Source organism: Rhincodon typus, chromosome 5 (assembly GCF_021869965.1).
Source record: "Rhincodon typus isolate 14 chromosome 5, sRhiTyp1.1, whole genome shotgun sequence".
NCBI classification, from domain to species: Eukaryota; Metazoa; Chordata; class Chondrichthyes; order Orectolobiformes; family Rhincodontidae; genus Rhincodon; species Rhincodon typus.
In genome coordinates this window covers 58,828,293-58,847,311 of record NC_063336.1, presented here as the reverse complement: position 1 = coordinate 58,847,311, position 19,019 = coordinate 58,828,293, and positions in this window count along the sequence as shown.

Sequence of the window (19,019 nt, the reverse complement as noted above, 5' to 3'; positions counted from 1 at the left end):
AAATTTCTGAAGAAGGGTTTAGGCCCGAAACATCAGCTTTCCTGCTCCTCCGATGCTGCTTGGCCTGCTGTGTTCATCCAGCTCTATACCTTGTTATCTCAGATTCTCCAGCATCTGCAGTTCCTACTATCTCTGGTTCAGAGAGCAGCAAGGTTTGGAGCACAAGTCTTCAGCCCTATTGCCGGAATGTTGTCAGGGCCCATAACCTTTGCAGTGTCCAGTACCTTCAACTATTTCCTGATATCATGTGGAGTGAGTCGAATTGGCTGAAGACTGGTATCTGTGATCCTGTGGACCACTGGAGGAGACCAAGATAGATCATCTACTTGGAAGTTCTGGCTGAAGATTGCTACATATGCTTTAGCGTTATCTTTTGCACTGATGTGAGCAATTGTGAATTCTAGGAAATATATTATAGATGTATATATGCAAAGCAAGTGTCAAAATATACTTTCTTCAAGGGCTACTCTTGAGATTTTCCTGACAGCTAATTTTTGATTTCTGTGGCTACTCTTTTGTTTACTAGGGGATCTTTTCTCAGTCTAACTAACTCCTATATTAGGTGATGCACCAGGTAGTAACATTATCTTTGAATTTGTATTGACATGTCATGTATATAGGCTCTCAAGAAAAGCTGAATGAGAAGAATTCAACAATATCATCATTAATCATCACTTCTCCACTAAACCTAAAGACACAACACATGAGGAATGCATTAATTTCCTCGTGAACACAGTATTCAAATTGGCAACACTCTGCAGCAGGATCTCTGATTGAGCAGAAGTCCTGCCTGAAGCCAAATAAATGATGTTGATTGGCTGAAGCATCCAATGAAGCCACAAGGGCCTTGTTTCCAAAACAGTGTATTAACAATCCATGAGGCCAATTCCACAATGAAAAAGGAAATAGTCACAGCCCCATCACTTGAAATCTTCAACACTAATCTTTAGATTATTTCCCTCTATGGCTTTTTCTTATCAGGATTGTCATTTCAACAGGTTTAGCCAGCACTATTCTTGGCTGCTGAGCCATGTTTAAACCTGACAGTGGGGTTCGGAAGTCCACATGCCCGTTGATTTCTTCCTAAATAATCTTCCATATCCTAAGCCCATGACCCACAGTTCCAGACTGTCAAGTGCAAACAGCCTTTCAGAATTTACATGCCATCAAAACCTATTTTTTAAAAATAAACTTGTTTTAAAATAAGTTTCCCACCTTCTAAACACTAGAGAAATTGCCCATTCCATTTAGATTATTTTACTGGGGACAGCTGTCCCATTGTAGGATTCGAATTGGTGAACCTTTGTTCTGCTTCCTCTAAAACAAGTAAATCCATCCTTAGGTATCAGATAAAATCTATACACCATACTGCAGGTGTGGTCTTATTAAAATCCTACATAGTTGTGGCAAGTTTTCTTTTCTGTCATAATCCACCTTTTAGCAGTGAAGGCTAATGTACCATTTGCCTTCTCAGTTGCTTGCTGCCTCTGCATGTTAACTTTGTGATGTGTGTTCATGGGCACCAACATATGAATATCAATTCTTGCTAGTCATTTTTAAAAAAATTGCTTTTTCGTTCTTCCCCCCTTCCACACAATATACTCCCTTTACCAGCTTCTTGCCCAATCATCTATTGGTTTATATCTACTTCCAGTCTCTCCACAGCTTATTTTGCCTTCCACTAACTTGATGCCCTTCTCCATGTCGATGATATTGATTGTAAATAGCTGAGGCTATTATAAATGACCTAGTTATTTCTACTTTTGCTGTCTGTTAACTAACTCCAATCCATATGTAAATACATCTGATGTCATGAGCGTAACAACTGGTGTGGCATTAATGTAATTCTGGAGAATCCAAATATATAACATCCAGATGGTTTTCCCTTATCTATCCTGCTGGATTAATCAAACATGATTTCCCTTCCATAAAAATTGCATTGACTTTGCCTAACTACATTTGCATCTTCCAAATCCCTTGTTACCACACCACAGTAATTAATTCCTCTGGTCCTGCTTCCTCCAGATTCTGGCATTTTCCCAAGTACTAATGAGAATCTAACTAACCTATTCTTCACTATTTTCCCCTTCCCTTATTTCTTGAAAGGCAGAGTTATGTTTACTGCCTTCCAATCCAAGTAACAGTTTTACAATCTAGGAAATTCCGTAAATTCATGATCAATACATTCACTCTCTCTGTCGCCAAGCTTTATAAAACCTAACATATCAGCCATCTGTCCAGGGATTTATTTCCATTAACTTCTCCAGTGCTTTATCTTTAGCAATGTCTCTTTAAGTTCCTCACTTGCATTAGATCCTTGACTTCCTATTTTTCATGTATATTTTTTGTATTTTCTGTTGTGAAGACAGCTGCAAAATACACTTTTAATATCCGTTCCACTTACTCATTTTCCTGTAATAATTCTCCTGCCTGTCCCTGAAATGGACCCAAATATATTTTCACAAATCTCTTCCTTTTTTATGGTTTAATGAAAGCCTTTATTGAGCTTTGATAGAAAGATGTGGAGAACATGTCCTATGTTTGCTTATCAAAGCTGTGGACTCATTACGAATGAATTTGGCTCTTTTGGTCTGTTGTTATTTAGGTAAGATAGTGTATCAGTTGAGCTAAAGAATGTGCAATCAAGCAGAATGCAGCTTGGCTATAAAAGATGCCAAAGATAGAAGATGCCAAGTAGTGATGGTGATGCACAGATAAAATTTGTATTATAGAAACTTGTTGATAATTGTGTGATATAACATAGAATCCCTATAGTGTTATAACAGGCCATTTGGCCCATCAAGTCCACACCAACCCTCCAAAAAGTATCCCACCCATAGCCATCCCTATAACTCTGTTTTCCCTCAGTTAATCCATCTAACCTTAACATTGCTCCAGACTCTTTGGGTAATTCAGCATTGACCTGTACATCTTTGGACAGTGGGAAGAAACCAGGGCATCCAGAGGAAGCCCACACAGACAGAGGGAGAATGTGCAAACTCTACACAGACAGTCCACAGAAGGTGGAATTGAACGTGGGTCCATAGGCTGTGAGACAGCAGTGCTAACCACTGAGCTACCATGCCACCCTTTCAGAAGGAAATTAAATAAGAACAGTTCATGCAGCTCAAAAATTGCATTTGACATAATTAGGTTATAATGTCACTGCGTAAAATATGTAACTATCCATGTTTACTAACTAAGAGTGATAAGATTGAGAACAAAGGTCGCTATCTATTACGGTAGCTTTTTGTTACCTCCTACAGGACAGCAAAGTACCCAGGTTAAATGAGAATTCCATGGAGTAACATAAGCACAAAGTTTACATTTTCTGGATAAGTTTATCATTGTCCAGTTTGATAAATAATCAAGGTAAACTTATTTTATCCCTCCATCATTGGAGAGCAATTGTTTAATCCTTCTTTGGATCCATAAATGTGTTGGGAATATCACACAGGAAAATTGATATTTAATAGATTGGAAACTTCTCTTCAACACTGCTCATGCAGAGTTTATCATACAGTAACAATCTCAAAATACTTTACTCAAGTCTGTTTGTCTCATGGCAATGGTTTCATTTCAGCTGCAAGTGCAAAATCCGCTGTTGGATTTGAGCACTTTCTCTTTGCTGTTATTCTATTTCAGTGAGGAGATACCATCTCATTAAAGTTACTGTCCATCACAAAAGAAATCAAACTGTGGCCTCCACCTTGCACAAGTAGTTTGTTAAAATTTCCATAGCATTATTTGAGTAAGAGCAGAGAACGGTCCGTAAAGACATTCAGTTCTCAAACAAAAAGAGATTAATTGTTAATTTTGTTGCTGTTTTTGCCATTTTTCTGTGCTCAAAAAAGCAGTCTATTTTGAATACGTAATAGCAATTACTGACTATCAACGTATTTTGTGTGTGATATGGTGAACTATTGCTGAAAGATATGATAAGGTACCATACTCTTCAAATCTTTCTTATTTATCAAAATCAGACAATATCAAGCTGTAATATATGATACATTGTCACTGTAGTTGTAAATTATCTGTCACAGATGAAATGCATAATTCATAGTTGAATAGAACAGAAAAAAAGTCACTAACTGATGATGTTCCTGAGAATAAATCATAATGCCCAAAATTGTGCAGTGATGCAGCAGGTAATATTAAAATATAGAATCTCCTTGAAACCTCTTTCACTGTGCTGCTGTAATTTCAATAGAAATTTGATAGAAACCCAATTTAGGTATGTTAGAGTTATTTAAATCAAATCAGCAGTGTGAAAAATTCTGAGAAAATGTACTCTTATAATGCCAACCAGGGGACCATGATGATAACGGTCCTTTAGATATACAGGCATACAGGTTAGGAGCAGCGGTAGGCCATTTTCCCTATAGAATCTGCTCTGCCATTCAATACAATCATGGCTAATTTGATTGTGGCATCAAATCCACATTTCTGCCTACCTCTGATAACCTTTGACTCCCTTGGATGTTATCTATCTATCTGTCTCTACTTCTATCTCTCTATCTCTCTCGAAGTCTCTCTCTCTGTCTCTTTATCTCTTTCTATCTCTCTGTGTCTTTATCTCTCTCTATCTCTCTATCTAATTCTCTCTATGTCCACAAATCCATCTATCTATCAAATATTCAATGACTGCTTTTTGGAGAAGAGAGTTCTAACGGCTCATGACAAAAGAGAGAAAAGATTTCACCCCACCTGTGTCCTTCAAGGCAACCGAAACTGGATTGCCTCGAGTCCTTGTGATTGCAGGTCTTCATGCGACATTTTAAAGATTAAGGAGACAAGCTCCCAGGACCTGAGGTACTTCCCACATTGCCAGTTGATCAGTTGAAAATAACAGCAGTACCTCTCATAGAATCTGTTTCTGGTTCATACTCATCATCATCATGGCTTTTGGTTGCCCAAATCATGCTATTCTACTGGCTGGTCATTGTGTGTGTGTTGATGCTCCCATATCATTCTGCACTGGGGCCTCCTCAGATAATTGCTATCCAGAATAAGGGCAATGTTATTCTGTGCCATGAGCTGCAACAATATCTGTGAAAACAGTGCCTTGATTTATCTATGCCCCGATAAGCACCTGTCCTGCCGTCATCTCCCTCCCTGTGCAACATACAAATCCCAAATTGAGTGGCCCCAAAAGAGAGTTTCATCTGGCAAGACAGCCATGTGCATTGAGACATTGCACATTGGCTATGCAATTAAATCATGTCAATGCAGCTATCCAGACAAGATGATGAGCTTCCTTTCGGGGAGTTAGTTCTAGTTTTGCCTTGCCGTTATAGGTGTACCATTCACCCCTGATCTGCCATAATCATCTGCATGGTAAAATGGAGGCTCCAGTCCTGGTGACTATTGCTGTTCACCACCTGGGCCACTTAAGACTTACAACTCTGTCTGTTTCTTGTGGCACAGAATGGCTTCATCTGTATCTCAAATATCATGAAATACCAAAGGGCCCACAAAGTACTGTGGCTCCAGACCTTGATGAGATCTCACTGGTACGTGATGCCATCTAGTTCTGCAGCAATGTGCTTCAGTGGGAGCTGAGCATGGTTCTCACCCCACTTGACTCATGGTTAATAGGTGTCTCTTTAGTTAGCCAAAGTGTCAAAGTGTTAACTCCTTTCACCAGAGAAAAGCTTTTTCTCACTGTCAGTCCTGTCTTTTCTGACCTCGCTTGTGACTGGGGCTTTATTGTGAAAAAGTGGTTCTCTTCACTTGGACAGTGAGCACTTTCAATCCTTTCCGATCACTGTTCCCCACTGTCCTTCACCAATACTGCGTAGTCATTCTTATCTCTACTGTTACCCTTGAAACTCCTCTTGTTTCTGCAGATGCCATCCTGGTGTATCTTGACTTTCGTAACCACTCCCACTGCAAGCCCTTGATTATCGAGATCCCAGTGCCCTGCTGGATCCTGACCTCTCCCATTCTACAGGTGACCTGTGCCCTCACTTTTCGTGACCGCACTCCACCATATGAGACTGTGCAATAGCCACCCATGACCTGGAACACCCACCTAACCACATCCAACTCCCCGTCAGAGTGATACTCTCTGTCAGTACCACCATTCAGAACTCTCGGCGGCATGAACCAAGTCTTGGATGTCCAACTGTCTCTCTGTTTTTTCTCTCTCTATCTCTTTATCTATCCCTATCTCTATGTTATGTACATGCACATATTTCTTGATTGGGGAGAACTTAACTGGGAGGAAGCAGTGAACTCCAGTAAGTGGCCCTTTCAATGAGAGGCAAATGCAAGCAAAAGGCAGCCTGACTCCTGCATTCATAAAGGTCCACATGCCTGTTAATGTCAGAGAACACAATTTAGGAAGTTTATCCTTCCATTGACTCTAGCCCAATCAAGTTACCCCACCCATTTAAAAAATTTGAAGGAATAAATCCTGACACTTTTTAATTTTTCATTTATTTGCTAGCAAGTTGTTTTGGCACTAACTGAGAAATATCGACATAAGGATTCACTCATTTGCTGTATGATAGGATCATAGATATTATGGTAATAAGTAGACTACATCATCAGTAACGTTACAACATATACGGATGACAGAATCATTTTATGCAGAGGGTACAATTATGGCAACAATTTACTTATGGGTATAACATAGAAACATAGAAGATAGGAGGAGGCCATTTGGCCCTTCAAGCCTGCTCCGCCATTCATCACGATCATGGCTGATCGTCCACCTCAATAGCCTAATCCTGCTTTCTCCCCATAGCCTTTGACCCCATTCGCCCCAAGTGCTATATCTAGTCGCCTCTTGAATACATTCAATGTTTTGGCATCAACTACTTCCTGTGGTACTGAATTCCACAGGCTCCACCATTCTTTGGGTGAAGAAATGTCTCCTCATCTCTGTTCTAAATGGTCCACCCCAAATGCTCATACTGTGACCCCTGGTTCAGGACATGCCCACCATCAGAAACATCCTCCCTGCATCTACCCTGTCTAGCCCTGTTAGAATTTTATAAGTCTCTATGAGATCCTCCCTCATTTGTCTGAACTCTGGTGAAAACAATCCCAACCAAGTCAATCTTTCCTCATACATCAGACCCACCATCCCTGGAATCAGCCTGGTAAACCTTTGCTGCAGTCCCTCGTGAGCAAGAGCATTGTTCCTCAGAAAAGGAGATTCAAAATTGCACACAATATTCTAGGTGTGGCCTCACCAAGGCCCTGTACAACACAACAAGACATCCCTGCTCCTGTACTCAAAACCTCTTGCAATGAAGGCCAACATACCATTTGCCTTCTTTACCACTGGCTGCACCTGCATGCTTACCTTCAGTGACTGGTGCACAAGGACACCAGTCCCACTGCTCACTCCTCTCTCCCAATTTACAGCCATTCAGGTAGTAATCTGCCTTCTTGTTTTTGTTTCCAAAGTAAATAACGTCACATTTATCCAAATTATACTGCATCTGCCATTGATTTGCCGACTCACCCAAACTGTCCAGATCATGCTGAAGGATCTCTGCATCCTTGTCACAGTTCAATCATTTTTCTTTCAATGCACACTCTTTGTGTTTGACACAGTATAACATCACATTAGGAAAGGTTGTTTGCAACTGCCTTTGTCTCCCAAAATCAATAGTAGGATTGACAAAAGGTAGTGCGCCATTAGGAAAAATGAAGCAGGAACAATGCTTTGGATCACCCCCCATGTGGTGACCCTCAAGCAGAATATACATTTGCTGTGCATTTCCCAGTATCCACTAAGATGAGAGGCAGTGGAGGGTATTTGTCCAGTTATTGAAAACTTATTAGAACAAGGTATCATTGTTTCCACCACTAGCCCTATTCTCCCTGTTCAGAAGGTTGGGAAGCAAGAGTGGCAGTTTGTTTGGACCTCGAAATACTGGAGTCTGGATGACTGCCTTCTCAGTTATCCGCACAGGCAGCTGAGATATTTGCCCCTTCTACAGTTTGCATTCTCACTGTGGGAAGGACAGTTAATATCTGTTCTGACTCTAAATAACTCCTTTGGAGTTGAAATGATTTAGGATAGCTCCATAAGAATAGGCGTTTCTTGACTTCATCAGGTAGTGACATTAAGCATGGGGATCTTGTCCTATGTTTGGTATGTGCCATATTGTTACACAAACAGGTAGCTATTATTAAGTGTGCAGCTCACAGTACGTTAACTGATCAAGTAGCCAAAGGAAATGCTCGCACAGATGCTGCAGCTAAAGTGGCTCCCCTGTCTCCTGAAGCTTTCCTAGTTCCCTTTAAAGACTCTCTCTTACAGGCCCCACAACTAACCCCCCCCCCCCCACAAACCCCCCAACCCCCAAGACTCTCTGTTACAGGCCCCACAACTAATCATGCCCCCCCAACCTTTGCAGCATGTGTCCACGCATGGCAAACCTTTAAGAGGATGGATACATGTGTAGGTGGTGTAACAATTCACCCATCCGAATGGTGCCAAATTCCATTAGAATTCTGCACCATGCATACTTGACTTTCATTCTGTTTGTATGATTAAAAGCTTATTAACTGGGACCAGAGTGCCCTGGGTTTTCAAAGGCTCTGTCTCTTATCCTCTCTGATAAAAAATGTTTTACTCAATAAAATGTGTTAATGTTCACTGATCTGAATTTAGAGATTTGATTTAACTACAAACATTTGAACAGGTAAGACTTGACTTTCCCAGATATGTTCCATATAAGGACAGCAACTTGATGTCTTCCAATGTTTCAGTGGCAAATATTTTGGCAAGATGCTGTACTTGGATATGAACCTTGTGTTTTCTGCATTAACGCGATTATCAGAAACTGTCTGAGAATTAATAGTTAAAAAACAGAGTATTGTTAGCCTCCCTGGTATTCAACCACAAAATCTGTGCGTGCTGGGAATATTTTTGTGAAAACATATGCAGAATTCATTATTTTTGAGTTCTCTATTTAACTACAAATGCATATCTGACAAAAAAAAGTCTACATACTGAGAATCCACAATTTAGAAAAAAGATTTTCTTGACAGGGAAACCTTGGGACGTGTATTTTGAACATTGCAGTTTCCATTCTTTATCCATGGCTTTTAAAAATCGCAACAGGATTGACTTTCTTTGTAAATGTGTCTGTAAGCTTTGTTGTAAAGAAGCTTTTCATCATGCAAACAGAATGAAAGTCAAGTATGCATAGTGTCTGCAGGGAAATGCTTTTTATTATACCCATTAGTAAATTGCTGTCGTCATTGTACACTCAATATAAAATAATTAGAATCTGTCAACTGTGTAATATCTAGATATAATATAATTAAATGGTGAAAAGTTTTTACTTTTTCTTTAGACATTTTTTTCCCTCTATTTCCCTTGAAATGGCTGTTGGGTTCTTCTTCATGGCTGCTTAGTCCCTTTATCTAAGTGGCCATCCTTTACGTCTGAAAAACATGTGAACAGGTTATAGCAGACAACATAAACAAGCTTTTGCTGTCGTCACTGTCTATCTACATTTCATCAGAGATCATTGGATAGCAATCCGGAACAGAATTCTGGCAGATGTTTCCTTGCCTGGCCAAGGATTTCCAAGGCCTATTGTCAAACCACTCATGCCGTGTTGATTAAAATCAGTTTACACAGCACAGAACAGGAAGGAAGGGCAGAATTTGATTTCCCTTCCAGGTATGTTCAGAAGTATGGTGAGCCGTCTGATCAAGCAATAAAGTGCGGGATGCAGATCCACACTGTCCTCCCACCTCCCTCTGAAGGCCTAAACCAACCAGAGACCAATTGTGAAGCCCTTACCTGGCATCCGGGAAGGTTGCCCAATTCTTTGTTCACAGACATTCTGATCCCAACCAAGGGATATATGGGGCTCCACAGAAAGCCTGCCCTCTGCGTTTGCGTCGGCTCAATTCTCACCCTTACCAATGACCCCTGGTGATAACTCTCATCATTCCCATATGGGGATCCATCGTGGTCGGCCCCTCAGTAATGCAATGGTCACTGTACTTGGCCAGTAGATCTCAGGGTGGAATTTCTGCCCTTTTCGGTGCTTAATCAGGTGGGAGACCAGACAAGTAGGTGAAAAATTGGAATATGGAAGTGTTCTAGAGAAACATGATGTGGGGCTCCCATTTGTTCTTCAACTGGTGAGCAAGATGCCCACTTGTGTAGGAGCCAACTGGTCTATGCAACTCACTTAGATGCCAAAGGCTACATTGACTTACTAAGGCATTGAGGGAAGTTAATGAAATCATTACATGACCAAGATGATAAGTAAGCTACCTATTCACAAACCTCTGTCATCATTATTTCTCTAACTGATTATCAAAAATATAGAAAAGTAATTTTTCCTTCGTCAACAATTTTTTTTGCATTTGGGGGAGTATCTGACTTTGATCTCTACATTTCCTTGAGAGATCAGCTAAGATTCAAAATACACCATTTGTGACATTGTACACCTGGTTTCTACATTCCAGTCTGCTCTTGTAATAGCATAGAATAACACAAGCCTCAAAGATTATTTCAACAAAAGATACAATATGAACAAATTCTGATCAAGATTATTATTTTGTAAGTCTTGGTCCTGTGGGTACTCTGAAATGACATTAAACATAGCAGATAAAGAGAAAACACATGGTTGATTTCATTTGTTTCCGGGAATGAGAAATTTCAGTTACAATGGTAAATTGGAAAAGCTGGGATCGTTCTCTATGAAGAAGATGTGAAAGTTCTGGACAGAGAAAGAAAATGTTCCCATTTGTGAAAGGACCGAGTATGAGACGATGCAGGTTTAAAGTAACTAGTAAAAGAAGCAATTAAGTTATATGACCAACAGTTTTTTCACAAGGCGAGTGGATAAGGTCTGCGATGCGCTGCCTGAGAGTTTCAGATTCAATTGGAGCATTCAAAAGGGAATAAGATGGTTATTTGAAAAAGAAGAATGTGCAAGTTTATTAGCAGAGACAGGAGAATGACACTAGGAGTGATGCTCATTTGGAGACCCTATGCAGGATGGGCTGAGTGGCCTCCTGTACTGTATCAATTCTGTGATCTCGGAGATTTAACCTGATGTTAATTGTCCCCGTCAAAAAATAACACAATGTATCCATACTATGTGCTGTAAGCTGATGAACAGGTTGTACTTATCTGAAACTCTCTGTCTATATGTTCAGTTGAGACATTAGTACATTAATGTTTTAAATATAAATAAAGCGAATAGATTGGCTCCCTTAGTGGGCAATAGGATTTCATATGAATTAGTTAATCCGTCATAAATTAATATCACAGCATCATTTCATCCTTTAAGTAGATTACGCAAAGTCCATTCAATGCAAAATGTACATATTACTTCACTAAGATGTGAGACCAATGAATTTCCCATGATTCATGTTTTCTTATGGCTTTATCGTCTTCACAAATTTTAATGGCAGTTGTCCAATGAACACATATAATGTACTTCAAATCAAAAGGGAACGTAGGAACTGTTTTAATTGTGGAAAAAATTTATACAGAATAACTTTTTTGAAATAATTATCTTCCCTTCTTTGTCTTTTTCAGCTGCACCACTAGGTAAGAAACTTTGCTTTGATTTCAATGTATTTTAATCCATTTGTTTATTTTGTTGCAATTCTGACTAAATTGATATACAAAAATGCAATACACGAAACTTTATTCTGTACTGTGGAGATATTTTATTGGCTACCCTTTTAAACAGTAACTATGTATTTATGCTGAAATTATATCATATTTTGCTTCCATGCTTATATAGATTTTGTTTCATGACATCCTTTACATATGTCTTTTTGGTTGTTTTTTCCTTGCTTTCTTGACATTATTGTTTTCACTCACAGAAACTAAAAAGCAAAAACCTGAAAGGAAGATAAAAGCAAAAGAAGAAACAAAACAAAAATCTCCATCAAAAGGTAAATACAACTCATAACCAGTAGAGGCACTTTGGTGAAAAACTGATGCTCTTCTTGAAGTCAGAACAAAGAAATGCTAATTTTATCACCCATTATTTTAATAGAAAAGTTTCTTTAAAATGACAGCTTGTCACCTATCAAAGTGTGACTCCAAGTGTTACATGAAAATGCTTTAACTCTGCAGGTGCTAGCCTGCACCTGGTAGTTGGCATTTGGGTTCCAGACAGGAAATGTAATAATCCTGCTAGGGAAAAGTGCTATATGCATTCCTGGTTGATAGTTACAAATTTAATCATATAATTTCCAGGGTCGGATGAAATGCATACCGGGCTATTGAGTGAGGCAAGTGAAGAAATAGCAGGGGCACTGGCAATAATTTTCAATTCCTCCCTGGCCACAGGAAAAGTGCTAGAGGACTGGAGGACAGCCAATGTGGTACTGTTATTCAAGAAGGGTGCAAGAGATAAACCAGGAAACTAGAAGCCCGCCGGTCAGTCTGACGTTAATGGTGGGGAAACAATTGGAAGCAATTCTGAGAGACAGTATTAATCTGCGCTTGGAGGGACAGGGATTAACCAAGGATGCTCAGCGTGGTTTTGTTAAGGGGAAGTCACGTCTGAAAAACTTGATTGAATTTTTTGAAGAGGTAACTAGGTGAGGGCAATGCATTTCACAGTGTATACTTGGACTTCAACAAGGTTTTGGTAAGGTGTTGCGTGGCAAACTAATAATGAAGGTAAAAGCCCATGGGATGCAAGGAAATTTGGCAAATTGCATCCAGAATTGGCCAAATAGAAGGAAGTAGAGGGTGATGGTAGAGGGAAGTCTTTGTGACTGGAAGACTGTGCCCGGTGGGGTTCCACAGGGATCAGTGTTGAGGGGATCCTTGCTATTTGTAGTATATATGAATGATTTAATCTTCAATGTAGTGAGTTGTTCAGTATATTTGTGATGATATGAAGATTTGTTGGGTGGTAAATAGTGAGGAGGATAGCTTTAAATTACAAGAGGATATGGATGTGCTGGTCAGATGGGCTCCTCAGTGGCAAATGGAATTCAGTTGGAATAAATGAAAGGTGGTGCACTTTGGCAGGAAAAACAAAGGGATATACACTGAATAGCAGGACCCTAGGCAGTACTGAGTATCGGGGAACCTTGCTATGCATGTTCACTCGTTCCTTAGGATAGTGTGACAGGTAGACAATAAGTACAGGTAATGCTGGAACTGTATAAAACATTGATTAGGCCACAGTTAGAATGTTGTGTGCAGTTCTGGAATCCATATTTATTGGAGAGATGTGATAGCACTGAGAGGGTCCAGAGGCAATTTACCAGGATGTTGCCTGGGCTGGACAGTTTTAGTTGTGAAAAGTGATTGGATTGACTAGCCTTGTTTTTCTTGGAGCAGAGGAGATTAAGGGGGTGGGGGTGGTGGGGAGAGAAAGTGTAGGGGTGGGGGCTTGGGGCAGACATGATTGAGAAGTATGAAAGTTTGACGAGTAGAGACAGGGTAGATATATAGATTTAAGATAAAGAGCAGGAGGTTTAGAAGGGATGTGAAGAAAAAGAAAATCACCCAGAGCATGCTGGGTATCTGGAACTCATTGACAGAATTCGTCATAACATTTAAGAAGTATTTTGATGTAAGCTTGCAATGCCAAGGCATACAAGGCTTGGGCCGAATTCTGGAAAATAGGATTAGAATAGCTAAGTTATTATTTTTCACCAATGCAGACTCGATAGTCTGAAGGGCCTTTTTCTATGCTGTCAATCTCTATTATTTTAATTTGGCTCAATGCTACTACTCTTGCCTCAGAGTCAGAAGGACATGGGTTCATGACAGATTGCAGAGACCTGTTTGAATCACCATTTAATGCTCCTCACACATGAGTTACTAAGCTAAGCTGAGTCAGGTGAATTGGCCATGCTAACTTACCCATAGTGTTCAGGGACGTGTAGGTTAGGTGCATTGCCATGGGAAATGCAGGTTTAGGGGGATGAGTCTGGGTGGGATGCTCTTTGGAGGCTCAGTGTGGACTTGTTGGGCCAAATGGCCTGTTTCCACAGTGTGGAGATTCTATGATTCTATGAACAAACACTGACTTTGAAAGCTTACCCCAAATTATAAGGAATAAACTATAAGATCCTCATCATAGGGAATTTGAAGACCATCTCTATAATTTTCCTATTAGACATACTGGCATATTATTTCTTTTGAAAACAAAGTACCATAAAAGAGAACAATCACATCAATAGAACTTTGTATTTTCTCCAGTAGATAGAAAACTAAAAGTACACAAACGTGAAGAAAAAGTGAAGCTCAAAGCAATTACATTGGAAGAAAGGGTGGAGAAAGTAAAGAAAGTGGGAAAAAAACCTGGTAAAGAGGAAGAAACAAAGCCTAAGCTCCAAGTGAAGAAGGAAAAGGCAACAAAATGTGACAAACCTAAAGATGAAACAGATAAAAGAGGTAAACAGAGAGACAAGAAGGAGCCTGTGGAATTGAAGAGTGAGAAAACAGACAAAAGAAAGGAACAAGTGAAAGATACTAAAGAAGGCAAGCCAAAACCAAAGGATAAAGGTGAAAAGACAAATATTGACAAAAAAGATGTTAACAATAAAAGTAAGGCATCTGAGAGACACCAAAAGAAAAAAGATAGGGCATAAAGAAGATTTTTATAAGTGACAGCTGTAAAAGAAAAAAAATGGAAGCTTCTAATGTCTTTATTTTAAATTGCAAAGTAAGGTACAATTATTGAAATCATATTTACCTTTTCACAATATTTATATTGAAGCCATAATCAATGGGATAGGGACAGATAAAGTGTTCTCTCTCCACTTGGATCTTCATGTCATATTTCACATATCATTCTTGTCTCATTTGTGACTCAGATGCCTGAAAAACAAAGTGAATTAATATGCTCGGAAGGCAGTCTCTTTATGACAATTTGTGCATCTGTCCTGAAAAGCATTTATGGTACAACTCTGTAGCTAGCATCTTTTTATGTAGTTTATTGATTCAAAATATCATAAACCAAGAAGGATGCAAAATAATCTTTTGAGAACATATTGGCATTTGTCTACTTAACCAGCATGAAATCCATTCAATGAAACCAATAATAACCATCCTAACTACCTAAGGAAGAGCAGGCAGGCTCATGTACTGCATCATCAAAGCTGTTTGCGAGGAGAGGACGATCATGTTCACCCTAACAATTTTAATTGTGGAGAAGATGATTTTACTAACTGCCTGCTAATTAGATTTTTAAAAGTTGTGATTATTATCAATTAATTTAACTCATCAAATTATTTACATTTTTGTAAGTATCAGATCTTCAATGTAATTCTTCATATCTTAGTAGTGCTTGCAGTTACTCCGCACTTTGACGTACTTAAAAAGACGCTCAGGAGAAAAAAGTATTGTAACATCTCAGAGCAATAACTAATAAAATATTCAAACACGCTGTTACTTATCTACAATTCAAAGAAGTTTGGAATGTAAAACTTACCTGATTATTCTGGAGCCAAGGCTCCAAATGACTCTTAAGCACACTAAGTCTCATTGTATAGACCTTTTCAGATGCCATTACCACACTGTAGAAGAGAAAAGTGATGCATTTTTTTAAACAAAATCAAACAAAATTTTCTGAAAATACAAATTTGTTTGGCCTTTTTAAAAAGTGCTTTCATGCATTTTTACAACAATTTGCAATGAAGAATAAAAATAAGAGTGTAAGCACCAATTAACCTTTCAAAGCTGTTGTTTACATTTCTGCATTTTTCCCTTTACAAATTGCAAGAATAACCTGAATGGACTGATGGACTGTTCTTCGGTTTTGCAATTTTTAAAAAATTTTTGGTTATAAATTATTTAAATTTAAAAATTGGTGCATGTTAGACTGATTTTTATTGTGCAAGTAGATGTGATACAAAATAACATTCAAATTAGAAGGAAGTACAAGCACACTATAGTTTCTAACATAATGTAAAGCATAATTGTTTTGTTTATTCAGTGGTAATTGGTAGTGCTTGGAACAATTTGTACTGTTCCCTGTTACAGTTTAAGCTGATGAAAGCAATCCCACCAATCCTACTTAACAGCTATCACTCTGTTCATTGTACATTGTCTTCATTGTTCTTTTTTTTCCCTTCTGCTCTGCCAGATCAGTATCAGTTCTGTCGCTATGTGATTGACATGTACACTCATGGGGATTTTTATCCAGGTACATTTACGATCCTTACAACAATTTTTTAACCAAATCTGACTTCACCCTCTTGTTTCAAACACTGCCATTGTTTCATTTAATAGGCTGATATTTGAGATTGTGACTAGTTTTGTAGATAACATCTACAAATATTTCCAAAGCTGAATTCAAATTGCCCTGAGGATCTGACCATAATGTTTTTATTTGAAAGGTAAACATTGTACTAGATATTCTAGCCTGCAGCAATTGCTATTTGCAATGTTAAAAGAACTCACTACAGATAGACCTTTGCCTTACAAGGACATCACAAATGCTTATAGTAAGGGTTTCATTCAACTAAACACTAGAGGAGCCCAAATGTTTCAGGTAAGAGTTGGTACATTTACACCAAAAGTTTATATTGTTAGATTGCACGTTTTTTGTGTTTTTTTTTAAAAAGCGGACTTCAGCATGGCAGAAAGTTGGATGCTCTTTTATTTTGGCTGTTTTCCTCTAAACAATTCAATCCAAAGGCATTTTTGACATTCAGTTCACTGTTTGTCACTCATTTAACTATCACCATGAACCCAAACATGGATGCAGAAGGAAAGAGAATATTGTTCTGTTCTGCCCTGTCACTTGTATCTATTAGACGTATGAGCGTGTTAATTATATTATGCAGTGCAAAGGCAAATATTGTACTACGATATTTGCACTAGAAATTGTATTCCGCAGAAAAACTGGTTGGCACAATTAAGGAACTCCAAATGATGAGGCAGTTGCGTTATTTAAGTTTTTATTGCAGCAGTATTGTAGAATAGAAAAATGTTTTTTTTCCCCGAAAGTACACTTTTAGTTTTCCAATCTATGGAAGAATGACCATATGGTGTTGAAAATATTATTTCGACACAGTTTAAATCTAAATTTAAAATAAAGCACTTATTTTATTAATTTCTGAAATGGAGCATGAACAACAAATTTAGCTGCTCAATGCCTTTTGCCATGTCACGTTCTGTTCTGCACATGTGCTGCAGATTTTACTAAGCTTCCAAATTAGTAATTACCATCTTTAATTGTTGGAAAAATGTATAGTAAGCAGGATGATTAGTTTCAATACTGGGTTGGGGTAATGAAATATGAATTTACGGATCAGATATCATCTCTTGCTGGCTGCAGATATAAAGGAGGTTCTGAAGTGCAGAATCATCCTGTAGATGTTTGCATGTAATTTTGAAGACTGTTGTGAATATCCATATAGACATTAAAATCATACACTTTTGTGTTAGAATAACAAAAAAAAGTTTTATTTAGCCCCATGACTTTCAGGTTTAGTTAGTCAGCATTTGTTTATATATTCAACGTTCAGAAATATCTGAATTGTAAGGGAGAGTAATATCGTTATGCACTTATGTGGATGAACACCAGATTCAGAGAGGCTTAGGTTATAGTGTACATAGTAATTGCCTTATCACCATCTTATCAATTGAATCTTTCCGCATGCTGCTGTCGTCCAAATGCCCTCTTTGTATTTCTAAATTTCTTTAATAAATGGTTGCAAGACTATTTTGATTAGTAATGAACTGACAGTTTACATTGGACTTCAAAGTGAACTTTGTTGCTCTATGCTTTACCCAATGCATATAAGTATTTCACATTTTTCTAATATCTGACAGCCACATATAGACTTAAAGATATAACTGGAATGAAGTGAAAATAAATCTGTCTATGGCAAGTGCAGGTGTAGAGGTTGATTTTGGTCTGTCCACTCTGTTGGAATGAAGCAGGCGATAGATTAAACGATTGGAGCTGGCTAGGGAGGTTGTTGCACAGTATTTCAAATGTGTTCTCTCCTTCTGACACCTTAAGTGACCAGACGTTGCTCCAGGCAGGCAGGCAGGGTCTTGTGTGCAGAGAACAAGGTCTGGTGATCCAATTTTATACGTAAAGCTCAGGATTTTTCTGTCACGCCAAACTCGTTAGCTAAACTTGGCAGTTTAGTGTCCAGAAGCGGCCATGGCAAGCTTTGTTTTCCATTTTTTTTGGAAGTACTCTTTACGGGCAAACAGGAGCAACAGTGTTATTCCAGGCCTCACAAGGAACTTTAGGTTCTCCCCAGCTCTGCCTGTTCCATCACCAGAAGTTTTTTGGAGAACCCTATCTGGATAATAACTTTATACAGAGACAGCTGGGGGCCTCTTCTCCAATTGTCTGCTCCCACTAGTTGGCTTTTGCTTCAGTGCCAAGCAGAAGAGACTGCAGATGAAAGGAAATGAAGGCCTGGAGTTAAATGGATCCTGATCTCAGGCGAAGGATCCCACTGGATTTTCCAGCCTGTATTATCTATGCACTCGCCAAGTGATGCTGAATTTAAAATGGAGTCTTTTGGACTGAATGAGTGGGAATTAAGTCTGATTTCAAAGAGGTGGAGGTGCTTTTCTAAAGCTGGTGCTGAGCAAGGATGATCTGTACTTTATAACTGGTACTCAATTGAGAGTTCAGAAATCATGTTTCATGCTTTGTGGAAGCTTATTTCTCTAATACCTTCTGTGCCGTTATATACATAAATTAATATCTTATCAAATGTTTAGTAATTTCTAAACACCTCTTAATGATTACAATGACCTTGCTACTGTTATTTATTTGAACTTTTCTATACCCACAGAATTTCTTTCTAATAATGATAAGCTCTGTAATTAGCTTCAGCTACCAATAAAGTTTGAATATGAACATGATTTGATGCTTGTTTGATTTATTTGCTTTAAATCACTAAAATAATCACTTTCTCCAAATGTTGTAGCTCTCATGCAACAATCTGATGATTAAAATATATTAACTTGTGTAACTGCTGTGTCTGTACTGTTCAAATCATGTTCATATGATACATGATAATTTGTTCTGTTGCATGTTTCCATTCATCTGTGTGTCATCTTGATT